This window comes from Vulpes vulpes, chromosome 1 (assembly GCF_048418805.1).
Source record: "Vulpes vulpes isolate BD-2025 chromosome 1, VulVul3, whole genome shotgun sequence".
Lineage (NCBI taxonomy): Eukaryota > Metazoa > Chordata > Mammalia > Carnivora > Canidae > Vulpes > Vulpes vulpes.
The window spans coordinates 163,707,792-163,725,708 of record NC_132780.1 but is presented as its reverse complement, the minus strand read 5'-3'; the positions used below and the strand labels follow the sequence as shown (position 1 = coordinate 163,725,708).

Sequence of the window (17,917 nt, the reverse complement as noted above, 5' to 3'; positions counted from 1 at the left end):
TTGAAGATTGTGAGCCTGTGGTTTGCAGGGCCTAACACATTGCTAAAAAATGGGCAATAAGTACATATTTGTTGATCTGAAGCTAGCCATTTTTGATGTCTCCTTTGGTGTCGGGGGGTTGGATTATAAACATTATAGGTCCATCACTGTTGATTCTGAAGGCCTTTTCCCCATTTCTTCCCTTTTGTTTGCACATAGCTACTGAGATAAAACATCCATGGTTTTCTTCTTAAAAAATAAAATTCTTACTAAACATAACAAAAGAAGGTTAACATTATTTATGATACATATGTCTGGTTTACTACAATTATGCAGAAAATTTCAGTACTAAGCATTTTCAAACATTTGAGCAATGCATATTCAGGATTAGGCAAAAGCACATTTTTCAATGAATAACTATTCCAATACCTTTATTTCTATGAAAACATTGATTTCATATTAGGATAAGTAGATACAGATGATCATTTTCATATGTAAATGTAGTAGATATAAGCCAAAAATAATCTACCTTTATCTTCATTTTCTATCACTGTAACTTATGATAAAATCCTAAACTTGAAAAAACACATTCAATGCCTTTTGTTAAAAAAGATTTTATTTATTTATTCATGAGAGACACAGAGAAAGAGGCAGAAACATAGGCAGAGGGAAAGTAGGCTCCATGCAGGGGTCCCACGCGGGACCCGATGGCGGGACCAGATCCCAGGACTTGGGGATCACTCCCCGAACCAAAGGAAGACGCTCAACCACTGAGCCACCTAGGGGCCCCATTCAATGCCTTTAAAAGTGATTCTTCTCAAAATCCATAATTTTTTTTGAAGCTCTCTTCTCCCCTAGTTCAGCACTCTCTTGATATGCCATCAGCCTCTTGTGCTGGTTCCTTAGAGATTTCCTACTTTTCTCTCCTCTCCTATTTGTAATCATTGACCAACTCTTCATGCCTATCACATCATTATTCATTCCCATATTTCCCTCAGAAAACAGACTCAAATGTACATACTTCTGGAAATTTTAGGTTTTTCAACGAAGCACAGCATTTAGTACACAGCTGGCCCACAATAAATATCTCTTGAAAAAAATATGTAAACAACAACCTAAAATTTCTAGTGCAATCCATGAGATGGCAACAGTGCATCTGTACTACCTGACCTTCTATCACTCTAAATTCAGTGTATCCCAAACAACTCAGTATTTCCCCTTCTCCCAGCCCCCAAACACTCCCAATTCCCTCCCTCAGAGTCCCAAATTCCTTCTATTCCTATTCTTACATTACATGGAAGTCATTTGTGTATTTCCTTTTTGTCTTTCCCTATCTAAAGGTTAATTGTTCCTATTGTTATGTCCCTGATTATTCTTATTATTATGTTCCTATCTTTTATCCTGGGCTGTATTTATAGCATGAACTTAATCATAACATCTAGCATTTACTAAGTCCTTGCTAGACACTCAATTCTGTATGTACTATTTTTATTAATTTTCAAAGTAACTCAATGAGAAGATGCTATTATTCCTATTTTACAGATGAGAGTCTTTAAAATATTTATTGAGTCAGGGTATGTAATTTTATGTGAAATTATCTGATATCCAGATGTGTATAAGTTTCCAACACATAGTCAATTATGTAATATCTATAATTTAAATTTTTCTAGAACATTTTCTCTAGTAAACATTCAGAAATAGTGTTCTTTTAAAAATATTAAGATAGGGATGCCTGGGTGGCTCAGCGGTTGAACGTTTGCCTTTGGCTCAGGGCATGATCCTGGAGTCCTGGGATCGAGTCCCACATCAGGATCCCTGTGAGGAGCCTGCTTCTCCCTCTGTCTATGTCTCTGCCTCTCTCTCTGTGTCTCTGTGAGAGCCACCCAGGAATAAACAATAAAATCTTTAAAAAAATTAAGATAAAATCACTTTACTTGTATAAATAATTATATATAGCAAGAGATTTAATTTTTTATATCCACATTTAACAACAGGAATTGTGTTAAGATTTTATTTATTTATTTATTTATTTGAGAGAGAGCGAGGGGAGGAGCAGACAGAGAGGAATAAGCCTACTTTGCACTGAGCATGGAGCCTGACACCAACCTCAATCCCATGACCCTGAGATCATGACCGAGCTGAAATCAAGAATAGGATGCTTAAACAACTGAGCCATTGAGGCACCCCAATGGGAATTGTTATTTGGTACCTATTTGCACTGGCAAAATAAAATGCCACATTTGCAAATATGTTATTCAGAGATTGACATTAATGCACTAATTCCAATAACTATGTATAATGACCACAATTAAAAAATAATGTAGCTGATAAAAACCATCAAAGTACAGTAAAAATACACACAAAAAAGATGTTTTTAGCTTTTTTGTACCAACCATTATATTCTCCTCTAGTATTGAAGAAAATAACATCCATGAAACAAATTTCACAATTAAAGTTGGAGATAAAATTACATTACTAGACACTAATAAAAAAAATGTATTCAAACCAAAGGGGATCCTTAAAGCAAAAATTGAAGCATGAGGGGGAGACTCATTGAGTGTATCTAAGATATGCAGGAAATGGCATGCTCTGTTGATTCCAAAAACCTGCAGGCTGGTTACTAAACATCAGTACAAAGCCTTCAAGATATGGAAAAGTCAGAAAATGTGGCAGTTGAAAACTGTTGTAATAAAAACCCAAGGGAGATGGCTCTCCTTTAAAATACATTAAAACTACTCCTGTGGAATAAACTACAGTAAGCAATTGTTACTATGATTCTTATAATCTGCGAATACCTGCAATTATCTGTGAGCAAATGGTGCTTACTGAAATGGGGAGCAAGTCCAGGATGCTGTGAACACAGAGGAAGGAAAAGAGCACAGAGGAAGCACAGAGCACAGAGGAAGGAAAGATGTGCTCGGCCCCATTTGGGTGCATGGCTTTTTACTTATTTCATATAATTTTCATGATACTTCAGTGAGGTAGTTTTTTTTTTTTTTTTTAAGGATTTTATTTATTTGAAAAAGAGAGAATAAGTGGAGGGAGGGGTAGAGGAGGAACAGACTTCCCGGTGAGCAGAGAGCCTGACTGGGATTCAATTCCAAGACCCTGGGATCATGATCTGAGCTGAAGGCAGATGCTTAATCACTGAGCCACCCAGGCACCCTTAGTGAGGTAGTTCTAACCTCATTCTCATTTTAGAGATGGTGGAAACTGGAATCTGGAGGTTTCTTTATTTAATTAAGATCACACTCAGAGTAATTTGTGAAGCTAACTGAATTTTGTCTTCTGACTACAATTGAGTGTTCTTTCTGGCTAGTATAGCGTATCTTTTTTAGGGTTAAAACAGAATACAGCAATTCTAAAATTAATAAATGTTCCTTCCTCCTTTCCAAAGGTCTCTGAGAAATTCCTGTGATTGGGGTGAGGGGAGAGGTGGACTGCGATACAGATCAGAAAACACCTAAAGGATCCAAGGATATATAGGTCTTCCTGTCCCTCAATGCACTTGGGACAAGTTAGGGAACAGGAGGAAGTGAGATTTACTCCCAATTGCATTTTGATCAATTTCACAGAATCACCACCAAGCTCTTTGGGTTTTTTGTGGGAGGAGGGACATGAGAGACAGGAAAAGGCCTAAGCTGGGGAAAAAAAAGAAGAGAGTGAAAAATGCGAGTGGGACTCCCAAGTTGGAGAGAATGATTCAGAGGAGTTAATATCCCACTCTGCTAGGGAAGCACATAATTAAAACTTCGTCTTCTGAAACATCGAACTAAAAAAGACACGAGACTGTAAAGCCTTTTCCTCTTTTTTTGCTTTTGTCTCAAGCACTTTTATTTTTTTAAAGATTTTACTTATTTATTCATGAGAAACACAGAGAGAGAGGCAGAGACACAGGCAGAGGAGAAGCATGCTCCATGCAGGAAGCCTGATGTGGGATTCGATCCCGGGACCCCAGGATCAAGCATTGGGGGGAAGGCAGGAGCTAAATCCCTGAGCCACCCAGGCGTCCCTGTCTCAAGTCCTTTTAAAGTTGCCTACACATTACAGAATATTTATGTTTGAATTAAAAGGAATTTTAAAAGGAATTTTAATGTCCTAGTGAATATTTGGAGTGTTTCTTAATTTATATATGGTGTGCCGTGGTTTACACATAGGTTCCATGAAAAATAAAAATAAAAAGGTATGTAAGTGTGTGCACTAAGACAGGAGGAGGAGGTAATTAAAGTAGATGGAAGAAGCTTATAAAAACCTGTTTCTTACCCTTTCCACTCCAACAGCAAAAAAACAAAAACAAAACAAAAAAACAAACCCCAAAAACTATAATTCATGAAAAACATATATGAGTTTTATATCAGCAATATGAAGATTATTATTGAGCATAAGTTTTTTAAGTGTTATTATGTTATAAAATTTAATGGAAAATTTTTCTTTCCCTTAAAAATAAACCCAAATACCACAGACATTTCCCAAAAATTCCAGCTGTCTGCTTGCTCTCCTTGTGTCTCCAGAGCTATTTTATTTTTCCTCCATTGGTAGTTTAAAGGTGTACTCTTTGATATGTAATACTATTTTAAAGAGTTTAACAGAATTAATATTTTTTCCTGTATACTAAGTTTATTTTCACATAATTCAGGTACATTCTGAAAAATTAGCGTATTTTAATTGGAAGCCTTTCTCTTCAAGTTAAAAACTGTCATCTCAATGAGAAAATATACTTCTAAATCAAAGGGCAATTTAGTCCAACAATTTAACAAGTATACTAGTGTATGCATGAGTGTGAAATTTTGGAAGATCCAGGCATAGGAAGAAATAATTTCTAATTTGTAATAAAGTCCAAGGGCATTTCTAGTAAAAATATTTTTACATACTACCACACCCAATGTATTGCATTTTTTTCTTCTATGTTGTTTTTTCCACTGAAGCAATCATAGACCAACCAAGTACATTTCTTTCTAAATACAGAGCATCCATCCATCCATCCATCCATCCATCCATCCATCTATCCATCCATCCTTTCTTTCATTCTGTCCAAATAAAAGAGCATTCATTTCACACCTACCAGGTGTCTGGGCCTATGCTAGGCACTAGGGAACAGTAATGAATAAAGTACTGTTTTTAAAGGTTAATTGAGTGGGGCGCCTGGGTGGTTCAGTTGATTGTGTGTCCGACTCTTGGTTTCAGCTCAGGTCGTAATCTCAAGGGTCTTGAGATTGAGCCCCATGGTGGGTTCTGTACTCAGCATGGAGTCTGCTTGTCTCTCTCCCTCTGCTCCTTCCTGTGCTCCTCCCCTGCTCTCTCTCTTTCTCTCAATCTCTCTCTCATAAATAAATATAATCTTTAAAGGGTAATCAGGCAATTACAATATAATGAAGGGGCAGTTACATTAACTATCTGGACAAATGGTAGGAGAACAAGTCTATAAGAACACAGAAATCATACCTCTTAGCTCACCACCACACAGGTAGAATCTACCGCTCACAAAAGCAGTTCACAAAATATTCTCTTCTGCATTTGGCCTCTGTTCCTGCTCCTTCTATGTGTCCCCTCAGACAGGCTGACCCTTCACATCCTTCATCCACCAAACAAGCATCACCTCCCCTGAGTGTTCTCTCCCTTGAGCCCCACAGGGTTAGTTATTGCTTATTTCATTCTCATAGCATACTGTGTTGTTTCTTCAGGTTTCTCCCTTAAAACCAGAACTACTTAAAGGCAGGGGCCTTTTCTTTCATCTTCATATCAACAGTGCTTATCTTGTCAGTGTGTGATGAATGAAAAATGAATAATTACAAGACTATCTAAATACATCTTACTGTGCCCTCCCATACACATATATCCCCCCACCCAAAACTACTAGCTTTTTTTTTTTTTTCTTCCATCACGGTTAAGAATTTAAAATATTTTCTCTTTTAAATGCATTTTTCTCCCAGAGGGCAAACCATTCATTTACTCCCCTGGCAAAGAAAAATAGTAAAGTGTCAAAATGTCTAAGCCAGTTTGAAAATATTCTGGAATTTCTGGTTTCTTTTCCTTGCTTTTTATACAGCTATATAAATGTAGACCTGTTCTGAAAGTCAGCTTGAAACACACATTTTAAGGTATTTGCAGTACTTTTTTTTCCTTTTGCATTTTATTTGGCTGGACAGTTGTTTAAAATGTGGTATAACCAGACTGCACCTATTTATATTGGTTATTTCAAAATAGATGTGCATGAGTCACTGTTTTTATATACTTTAGCTAGTCAGCCAATTCTGAGGGGAAAAAATGGTTAGGATAAATTATCAGAACAACAATTACTAACAATTACTAGATGAATGATCTAATACAGATTAAATTATAAGAAAGACAAGAAAAAGAAAGTTTATATCTCATATAAGAGCATTTTAAATGTCTGATCAAATCAATAATGATGTAAATGTCATTACAGAAGAATGGAAAATGGAGTTTCATATTATAAAAGGGCCATTAAGTATTTAAATAATGAATAAAAATGCAGAACAGTCAGAAAAAAAACATAACACTTGCAATGAGAAAGTGTCTGATAAAGTATATTTGGATATGTCAGTCACTGCAATATTTATTCAATGAACCAAGCTTCTGGGATTTCACTTCTATTTGCCACCTGGTGAATAAAAATGTGTTAAGTTCATGTTGTCTCTGACCTTTTACTAAAAGTTTCATTTCTTAGTCATATTCTGCATTGGTGGTCAGACTTTGATGCCAAGAATTTGCTTGTCATCTGAATTTCCTTTCACATGTAATCCTTAAACTGGACTACACCATCCTAGTGATTGCACTTGAAGTGAGAGAACTAGCTAAAGAATTTTTTATGCCCAGAAGCTTCCTTCTTTAAAGAACCATTAAAAGACATTTAAAGCAAGGGCAGATTCTATATATTTTGGTCATTTGTGCTCTAGAGGTTGATGGCAGTTAACTGGGTATCTAAGTCAACGCACCTAAAAGTCTCATTGAGTGGCACAAACTCTTTACTGAGTCTATAGTTCTGTCTCCAGGGTCCTGTAAATAGTCAGAGAAACTGCACCATTAGTTGTCTTCACTGTAGGATTTGACCATATTTATTTAAGGTGGTAAGTCTATACATTAGGTCCTTAAGAGGTTTTCAGATCTTATGGTCTATGAATTTCTAGAAATGTATGTAATCATGTATGGCCACACACATGTGCATGTTTGTTTAAAGAGATGGTTTATAATTTTTTCATATTCTGAAAAGAGCTGTGGCCCCAAAACGTTTGGAACCATAGCCTTTGTAACAGAAGTGCCAGCCAAGAATTCCTGACATTATTTGCCAGTTTTCAGAACCCCTCTGCTGCCATCCACATAGGCACAGCTGCACACCTGTGGCCCAGACAAAGCCTCTGCTGAAACACAACCTTTTCCAGGCTCCATTTATTAGTTTGACCACATGAAGTAGTGCCTTGACTCTACCACAAAGTGAATTTCACTTGGTTGACTAATCGGATTAAGCACACAATAAAACTGAGAAGCTGAGAGCTAAAACTGGGCCCTAATCCATATCATCTGGCCTGGGAAATTGAGTGTGACCATCCACATTTCCATTCTTTGGTATGTGTCTCCATATAAATACACTTAGGCTTTTCTTTTCTTTTCTTTTCTTTTCTTTTCTTTTCTTTTCTTTTCTTTTCTTTTCTTCTTTTCTTTCTTTCTTTTCTTTTCTTCTTTTTTTTCTTTTCTTTTCTTTTCTTTCTTTCTTTTCTTCTCTTTTCTCTTTTCTCTTTTCTTTTCTTTTCTTTTCTCTTCTTTTCTTTTCTTCTGTTCTATTTCAAACAGAAAAGCTCTGAGAATGATATAATGAATGTCCATGTACCCATCACCCATTTTTCAGTATTACTTTCAGAGGTAGGCCTTAAAAAAAAGAATTAAAATATTCGGATACATTTGAAACCCAGCATATCCTCTTCAATCTCAGTTATCTCCTTCCTTCCTTATATTTAAAAGCAATCCTTTGGGGTGCCTGGGTGGCTCAGTTGATTAAATGGCTGCCTTCAGCTCAGGTCATGATCTTAGGGTCCTAGGACAGAGCCCTGTATCGGGCTCCCTGCTCAACAGGGAACCTGTTTCTCCCTTTCCTCTCCATTTGTACTCTCTCTGTCACTATTTTTGTCTCTCTTTCAAATAAATAAATCTTTTAAAATAAATACATAAATAAAAGCAATCCTTTTATCTATCTTTTCTAAGCAATTAAAAAATATTTATACCACATATGTATACTAGTCTGAGCAATACAGAAGCATTGGTTTCCATGTTTTAAAATATTATATAGTTGGTTTCATAGTGCAAGAATTAAGAATGTTTTTGCACCTTCTTTTTGGCTCAGTGTTAGGTGTCAGATTTATCAATATTGATTCATTGTAGCTCCAGTTCACTTCTTTCAACTATTGGATGGTATTTTATTATATTATGACACTGCCAGTTATTTACCCATAATTCTCCTTATGGGTATATTAATATGTATTTCTACTACCAATAATTCTAGTCATATCTTATGTGCCAAACTGCACAAGACCTCATGATGCCTTCCCTGGTTTCTGCAGCAGGAAGCAATTCTCCTTTCTCCTTGTGAATAGCACTACTGTTGTTCCAAAGTCAAAGTCTCAGCTTTATCCATATTGGTATCCACAGTTCCTAGTTCCTGGCACTATGCTTAGTATACAATTAGTCTGTTATAAATATTTACTAAATTTAATTACTGCTGGTTTCTTTGTCTGGTAATTGTTGGTGTATTTGGCTCAACTTTTTACAAGATTGTTTATGTTCCCCAGGAGTAGGTCTGGCTTTTGTACATGTTCTTACCTATCATGTGCTCTTGTAAAAGTTCTTTGTATTTAGTAGGTCTTCAATATTTACTGAATGACTGAACAAATGAAATAAAAGAGGGATATTTTCAAACTGAGGTCAACATTGCATTTAAATTTTCTATCAACATGGCCCTTATCCACTATATCAAGTGACTCTTCTACCCAAGTTAGTTTATTAGTGCTTATTGTCAATACTGAGATCTAAAAAGAGAATTATATCCAGGGGGACTTAGAAATTCCCATAAAGAACTAAATTTGCCCCATCATGGCCAAACACATAATAGTTCCTTTTAGTCCCTTTCTTTTAATTGCAAGAAGAGCTCCTTGCCTTATATGAACAATGGGAGGTTTATGTGCATAGACCTGTGGATTGGACAGCTGTCAGGAACCCTGGGGGCTTGAAGAACAAGCTAATCTCTGTCTGAGGACTATATGGTTTTTCTCTTTCTCATTTTAGGGCATTTATGCTTTTCTCTGACTCTGTTCTGATCCCTCTGATCTCCTGACTAGGTTCCTCACTAAACACATGGCTTCTGCTCCCACTGAACTTCACCTTACACTCTCTCTCACTGGCCATGACCTGAACTCCAACTAATTGCATCCTTTCAATTTTAACTCTACTGACAATTGACTCACCATGTTTATGTTTTCATCCCATGTCTCCCTAAGTCATCTGCCAGTATGGCAAGGACATAGTGTAGAAAATAGTGTTTTTAGTAAACATTCCCAATTTTGTGGGCCATATGATTAAATCTAACAATGTAGTATGAAACCAGTGATGGACAATACATAAATGAATGTGCATGATGGTGTTTCAATAAAACTTTATTTATGAAACCAGGTAGCAGGATAAATATGGGCCACAGCATGGTAGCCCCTGGCCTAGGCAATGGTGACCTCAGAAAGGAGAGTTAATGAGAGGCAACCTATTGACATTCCTTATATAGAATAAAAATGGAAATGTGCAATGGACTCCGATCTACAATACTTGACCAGAATCTGATTTTTCTGTGCTTATATTTATCAAGGCACCTTCTGATGATTTTGTTTTGCATCTGGCTTTGTCTAGAGGAAGATAATTGGACAGTTATGTGCATTTGGGAATTCTAACTCATTAAAGAGTTTTACAAAAGCTAGTATGCAAAAAGAACTCCCTCAAATGTGATTATTGTGCACAATGTAATGGTGACTCATATCTCAGGGTTCACAGACATGGCTGGATGGTGATTTATAATTAGGACAATGCACTTAGATTGTGCACTTGCCCATGGGTAGCAGAACTACTTTCCAACGTAGTCATGGAACAAATGACACTAAAGTAATCACAGAGAACTTGATGCCCACTAGTTACTAGCCAGAAGACATCCTCAATAATTCAAGAAAGCCTTGACCAGTCAAGCAAACTCACTACACACCACTTCTGATCCAAAAAGGTCCCTTTCGGTTTCACTGAAGGCTGCTGTATACAGAGGCAACTGTAAACCATGAAGACCAATAGATATCCATATGCTTCTTCCTAAAACCCTTGTGGTTTTGTAGGATTGGCAATAACTACAATCTGTTCCACTGTGGATAACTATCATATTTGGTAAGGAAAATAAACGTTTGAGAAATCTTACTATTTTTATTTTTAGAGGTCCATACATTTATGAAGTTTATTCTTAAAATAAACTCACCATTTGTTGCTAAAGTTATTCTTTACAAGCCTGTTATTTTTTCAAGTGAAGAAGTGTTTTCACACATTTTGATTATATATGTGTATATGCATACAAACATATTTAAAAGACAATATTCTCAATGTTTGAGACGAGATACAGTGATGGATGGAATACTTCTGGCAGAAATCCAATTATACAGAAGTTTGAATTATTTTAGATTACAAACTAACAATGGGCACAGGGTGACAGTCCATGGGAAGCCATTAATACCAATGAATTCCAGCTATAATTAGATATGAGCATGCCTTATACATCCTTTTTTTTTTTTTTTTAACCAACTGCCAGCTTAGCTTCAGCTTGCTTTTAACCAAGACTACACTACATCACAGGAAGTGCCTGTCAGAAGGGAAATCTCTAGATTAATTAAGAAGGAAGACTTTGAGGAAGGTTACTTTTTATTTAGGCTTTTCATAGGTGGCAAAAGTATGACATATGCAAGTAAGGAAACAGACAAAATTAAAACTTCCCTTCTTTTCTAAAGTTACAAGTTATGGATGACAAGACTTCAAAGTAACCCAAGAAACAAGCGTCAAGCTGGGGACAAATCAGAAATGGATGCTCTTGAGTTCTAGATGTCCAACAGAAAGGGGTACTTGGGAACTCTGAGCCCAACATGAAGCCAGGGGGACCAAACCTGGGAACTCATCACCTCCTCTGATCCACAAGGGAGTTAAGGGAGGCCAGAAACCTGGAATTCTATCTGAAGAAAACTTCCACACACACATATGTCAGATACCCACTTGACAGTTGTCATTATATCATTAATATTATTTAAGTAGTTTTCTACTTATTAAGCCTCATTCTGACATACTGTACTAAGAATTTAGTGCAAGAGTATTTGGCAGACTTAAAGTACTCTGAAGTCTAGGCCTTCTCAGAGTGCTGGGAGATAGGGTAATATTCTGTAACACAAATTACCCGAGAACTCATGTTCTGAGTGTCATACTTCACACTGTAAAACACTCTTCATTTGCAAAATTATATTGGCCAACTTTACCAAGAGTCTGATTCAGTGGATATTCACTCTGATAAGTTTAGCTCAAATAAAATCTCATCCCTAGAGCTCCTCAGAAAATGCACATGGCTTATTGAAGAATAAAGATGGTGGTGATGGTAGGGGACAATGAGAGAGGACAGAGAAGAAGGTATATATTATGTACACACACATAAAAAAAAAAAAGAAAAAGAAAAAAGGTCACACAGGACAGAGAGACTTACAATAAAAGATGCACCTTGTCTCACTTCTGCCTTACAGTCCTATTCTCTATCACTTCCATCACGCAGTTTCCTCTAGTCCTTCCAGAAACTTTCCATTTGTATATATGAGTAGGTGTGTGTATGTGTGAGCATACAGATATTGTGATCCTCATTACTTGCAGATTCCATATTTGCAAATTTTCCTACTCCCAAAATGTATTTGTAACTCCAAATCAGTACTCCCTGGGCACTAATGGTCATTTGTGGACATGAAAATGTGGCCCCAAATCTGTCTCCTGATGTCGCATTCCCAACTGACACTTAAGAAGGCAATTCTTTCCCTTCTTGTATCATCTCTCATTGTAAACAAGTGTCCTTTTCAAGGTCTATTTAATGTCATGTTTTTCACGTTTTCATGTGTTTTTTTTTGGGGGGGGGCAGGGGGCTGATTTCCTGTTTAAAAAGGCCCCTATTATAGTGCTGAAGCACTCTCTAGTGTTCTTAAGTACAAGAAAGTGATGGTGTGCCTTCCAGAGAAAATACATGTAAGATAAGCTTCATTCAGATATACTATGAGTTCAATATTAATGAATCAATTATATATTAAATAATATTTACATAATATATACATATAATAATAAATAAAACTATTTAAACAGAAACACACACATAAAGTCGGGTCCTGATCAGTTAATGAAAATGTGACCAAGGCTTCAAGGAACCTAACCTTTTATTCTGCTAGGAGCAATGATTCAGTATATACTAACTCAGTGTTTACGGTGACTTTACAGACCATAACCACCAGGGATAATAAGAATCTACTATGTGTGTGCATTTTTTAATTTACAAAAGTGGATACTTGTGTACACTATATACACTATATCATACCTTGATTTTTTCACTACTAATTCATTTTAGAAACTGTGACATACCATGTCATACATATTTATTTCCTACTTTTCTTTTTACTTTTTAAGATTTTATTTCTTTATTCATGAGAGACACACAGAGAGGCAGAGACATAGGCAGAGGGAAAAGCAGGCTCCCTGCAGGGAGCCTGATGCTGGACTCCATCCCAGGACCTGTGGTCATGCCTAAGCATAAGGCAGATGCTCAACCACTGAGCCACCCAGGTGTCCCTACTTCCTACTCTTCAAAGAATGCAGTCTTCCCTTGGACAATTTTGCCATTGTTGATTTAACGAGTTGATAATGATAGAGTTTTATGTTGTTTCTGTATTTTTTTAATGATAAAACAATGCTTCAGGAAACATTTGTATACTTACATCTTTGCAAACCACATATCTCTGAATGAAAGAAAATTCTGGCTTCTGTAACAAATACATAACAGCTGCAGCTGTCTTAGAAGCCATCAAAAACTTTTAATAGATTGGTATTATTACATGGAGCGTGGATTTGGCTTGTGAGTTTTATGTAGCTGAGCAACAGCTATCACATTGATGATGTTTAACAAATGTCACATAATCAAACCTTCTTCCATAGGTGAGGATACTTATAGGTTTAATACCTATAGGATTCCTTTATTTAAGTGCCAATTTAAGTGCTCTGCGTTTGTGTACAGATCTGCTCCCTGATCAACGTGAGGCCTCTGTAAAGTGCTCTTTATCTCGTGGCACCAAACCAATCCTCTTCTCAAGAAAAAATGCAAGAGCCACGTGTCAAAGAAAATCAAGCCTCTCCTTCTTTATCTGCCCCCCACTCTCACCCCTGTGTTTGGGTAATGAACGAAGCTCTGAGTAGTGAATGAAGTAGTTCTAAATCAGGACCATGGTGAGGGGATTATGATGACTGAGAAAAGCACTCTCGGTCTTAAAAACCACGGGGATAACTTAGAACACAAAGAATTGTTGATAAAAATAAATCAGAGACATTCATTTTCTCTAAGTCACTTCTCTGCCTCAAAATTTTCCTACCTACAAAGAAGAGCATATATGGTACACATCAACCTCTCAAGGTACATATACAAGATTCATGCAAAAAAAGGCCATTTATAGGCCAACAATTTTAAACAACCACTAAAATTCCTTTGTTCTCATAGTTCATTAATGAAACCATTAATTTTCTAATGATAATATTAACCACAAAAAGTATATTAGATATAAACAAAAAAATACCAGGAGAGTGGAAATTAAATTTAAGTTAATTTTAGGCATTCACACTTAAAAGGGATGCCTGGGTGGCTCAGTAGGTTAAGCATCTTCCTTTGGCCTCAGGTCATTACCCAGAATCCTGGGATCAAGCCCTACATTGGGCTCTCTGCTTTGCAGGAGTCTGCTTCTCCCTCTCCCTCTGTGCTCTCTCTCTCAGATAAATAAATAAAATCTTTAGAAATAAATAAATAAAATTAAAATACCTACAAATTTAAAAAAATATATTGTACTGGCAAAGATGGAGAGGTACCTCATCTCTCATGAAGTACGGCAAGGAGTTTTCAGAAGTTAGGGTCATCTCATCTTGCTGGTTCCCATCTATGCCAGACTGTCAGGCCCAGGCTCTCTTGGGCATATAAGCAGAGTACTAGGCCTGTTTGTCATGGCACATTTAAATACAGGTGTTTGAACTCATTTGAATTTATGGATGAATATATTTGCTTTCCCCTAATGAATTTGTCTAGTGAGATTGTGTGTGTGTGTGTGTGTGTGTGTGTGTGAGAGAGAGAGAGAGAGAGAGCGAGAGAGCGAGAGAGAGCAAGAGAGAGAGCGAGGGAGGCTTTTGGAATCCTCATATAATGTTTGCATGTGCTCTTTCCCACTCCCACTTGCTCAAATTCTGGAGATATTTCTCCCCCAATTTTGATATCTGAAAGAAACCACAATGCTGCAACTGAAAGTACTAAGTATTAGTGTCTTACTTGATCTACTCATTTATTAGAACCTTTAAAGAATAAGCCAATATATGTTTTAATCACCAAAGAGACCTCTTCTTAGAATTTAACTTCCTGGTTTCCAGCCATCCTTAGTTGCTTGGGATCTGTCTCACACACATAAGGTATGTGTGTGTGCCTGGTGTCTTTCCTGGGTATGCACATTTCCTCTTCATTTATTCATGAGAGATACACAGAGAGAGAGAAGAGGCAGAGACATAGGCAGAGGGAAAGCAGGCTCCTCACAGGGGTTAGTGAAGTAAGAGCCAGATAAACTTCTAGATTGAAGTCATGAAGATAAAACTACACTTAATATTCAGATATAAAAAGGTAATTGTTTAATGCAAAAATGGTACAGCTGCTATGGAAAACAGTATGGAGATTCCTCAAAACACTTAAAAGTAGAACCACCATATAATCCAGCAGTCCTATTTCTGGGAGATTCTTTCAGGAGAACCTCTTTAGGAGGTTATAAAAATTAATACCTTTTTCAGCATTTAGCAATGTATAAAAGAGATAAATATTTTCTCTGTTAAATAATAGTGAAAGAGTGAAAATGCTTTTTAAGATTTTATTTTTAGGGGCACCTGGGTGGCTCAGTTAGGCATCTGCTTTTGGCTCAGGTCATGATTCCTGTGTCCTGGGATCGAGTCCCAAGTTGGGGTCCCTGCTCAGCTAGGTGTCTGCTTCTCCCCTCCCCCTGCATTGCCCCTCCCCCATTCTTCTGTTCTTGCTTGCTTGTTCTCTCTTTCTCTAAAAATAAACAAATTAATTAATTTAAAAATAAAGAAATACTTTACTTTAAAATTTTTTAAAAATGTAATCTGTATTCCCAATGTGAGGCTTGAACTCACAACCCCAAGATCAAGCGTTGCACACTCCACTGACTGAACCAACCAGGAGCCCCGAAAAAACTTTTTAAAAGATTATTCTTCATATGATAGTTGAACAAACAATAGTATTTGTAATGAACGTCCATTCATTTTTTAAAAATCAGAGCTAATCTTCACTGTAGAAAGGTTAGGGCAGATTATAAGACCTGAAATTGAAGTCATTTCTGTAGAGGCAACAGGAAGGCCTGACCATCCGTACTGCCTCTGTGTTTTATCTTGTGCAAGTTATTTAACATTTCTGCAGTCTCAGTTTTCCCATCCTAAAAAAAGGACAGTGCTAGAGTAGTCCTGCCCATAGTCCCTCCAGCTCCATATTCTTATTACTTAAATGTGTCAAATCAGTAGTTCCTGACAGTGTTTTTAAATTTACATTTTAAGAACATGCTTTTAGGGGTATCTGGGTGGCTCAGTCAGTTAAACATCTGCATTTGGCTCAGGTCATGATCCCAGAGTTCTAGGATGGATCCCTGTATGTGACTATCTGCTCAGCAGGGAGCCTGCTTCTCCCTCTCCCTCTGCCTGCTGCTCTGCCTTCTTGTAGGCTCTCTGTCAAATAAATAAATAAAATCTTAAAACAAAAAGAACATGCTTTTATCCATGTATTCAAAAATAAAGAGATTATAAAATATTTCTTGATTTCTGAGATAAACCCTTTTGTTAAAGCTAAGAGAGCTTGTACAGACAAAGGGAAATTTCTGGCTGTCTAATCTTGGCACTAAATACAATGCTGTTGTAAAATAAGTAATATATTATGGTAATTCATTTATTCACTCATTTATTCATTAAACACATGTTTTTACATGTACTTATTATTGCAGTATCTCCTCCTCTGAAGAGGCTAAAAGACTATCTTTGGTTAGGAAGTATAAAAACTACTATTGTGTGTGTGTGTGTGTGTGTGTGTGCGTGAGTGTATGTGTGTCTGCGTGTACGCATGCCAGTAATTATATAATTAACTTCCCATAACTTGCACATTTCCACATTTATCATTTCCACTTTTTTCAGATGGTTGATGCTTAGAGAGGTTAGTGATTGGCCCAAGGTCACACTCATTCAGTGTGTGACTCCTAGAGCATTTCTCATTCCCTGAACACAGTTGCCAGCTCTGGGTTATGGCTCCATCTGCTTTTCAAATTTCCTCTGCACACCACTGTTAGAGAGATTCTCAGAATCATACATACTGAGTCTTCCACTTGGTCATGCCAAACTCCATCAGAGCCCTGCTGTTGTTAAGAAATCATGTTATTCACCTCTGGTTGCTGCCTTATCACAACCCAAACTAGTCATCTCAAACTTTTACTTACCATAAACCTGTATCTTTCTTCTTCCAGGATCTACTCCTCTTAATTATGCTAATCTTTCCTCTTGGGGGGGGGGGGACTTTCCCTAGGTTTTTATATTTGTGCAGACCTCCCACTGCTTGGGGAAATATAAAAAGGTTTAGTTTTGCCCTGTTGCTCCCTAATCTACCATTCTCCCTCTCTCTTTACTCATTTAATTGTCAATTATGCAGCCTAATCTGTCTCCTCCTTTTTCCCTCCAAGCACTGTTTGGTGCCTTATCTCAAACTCTTTAGAACTGCTTTGCACTTATCAGCATCTCTCTCAGGGACTGCAAGATTGCTTTCAAACCAGATTTCCCTGCTTTCACAGGAGGCTCTCTGAGTACCACCCTCTCTCCTGGAGTCCCCATTTCATACCTTCAAGAACACCCCTCACTCTGTGAATGCCTTTTGAGATGCTGATTGCTGTGCCTGAACCATAACTGGTTCTTGAATTATTTTGGCCCTTTTTCCAGGATATGATTTTTTCCTCCCTGTGTTACTGGATGTCCTCCTAGCACATAGTGCTGAAAATGCTGATCACTCCTAGATCACTGAGTTTTCTTCTAGGTTCTGTCCCCTCCTCCTTTATCCTGGTTTTCCACATCACTGCTTTTTTTATATTGACATTTTCATTTCTCTTTTTGATAATCCTTTCACTCCACCATAGTCCTTCTTTGAACCTTGGGTCTCCTATGGATGGTATACTGCACTAGTCTTCTTCTTCTCTATTCCTTTCACAAACCCCCTCTTTCTCCTCTCTCTCTCTACATTCTTCTCCCAACACCTTTATTATTTCTACATCCATCACCTCCACATTGGTAACTAATTACCCTCAGTCTTTCTCTCTGAAAGCCCAAGCAAGTTATGTGTCTGCTCATGCATTTTGTCTGTCTCTAAAACAGAATTAAGCAACTTCTGCTTGGTCATAATCACATTTGCTTGAAATCTTTGATTCTTTCATCCCTTTTGCCTACAAAAAAACTAATCAAGGACCAAGAACTCCAGCTCTCCTTTTGAATTATCCTATTCTCCCCTTCTTCACACTCTCAGAGCAAACACTCCAGGCCAGGTCCATGTCATGCTGGA

General features: G+C 37.2%; 1 protein-coding gene and 1 long non-coding RNA gene across 3 annotated transcripts in view; both read right to left on the bottom strand.

The window, feature by feature from the left end:
- KCNQ5 (potassium voltage-gated channel subfamily Q member 5) overlaps positions 1 to 17,917 on the bottom strand; it is a 509,851-nt gene that overhangs the window by 478,693 nt on the left and 13,241 nt on the right. The window lies entirely within an intron of this gene.
- On the bottom strand, positions 7,593 to 16,851 carry LOC140595324 (uncharacterized). Its single transcript, XR_011996821.1, has 2 exons — positions 16,812 to 16,851; positions 7,593 to 7,775 (listed from the first exon to the last, which is right to left on the bottom strand). It is a non-coding gene; the product is annotated as an uncharacterized lncRNA (long non-coding RNA).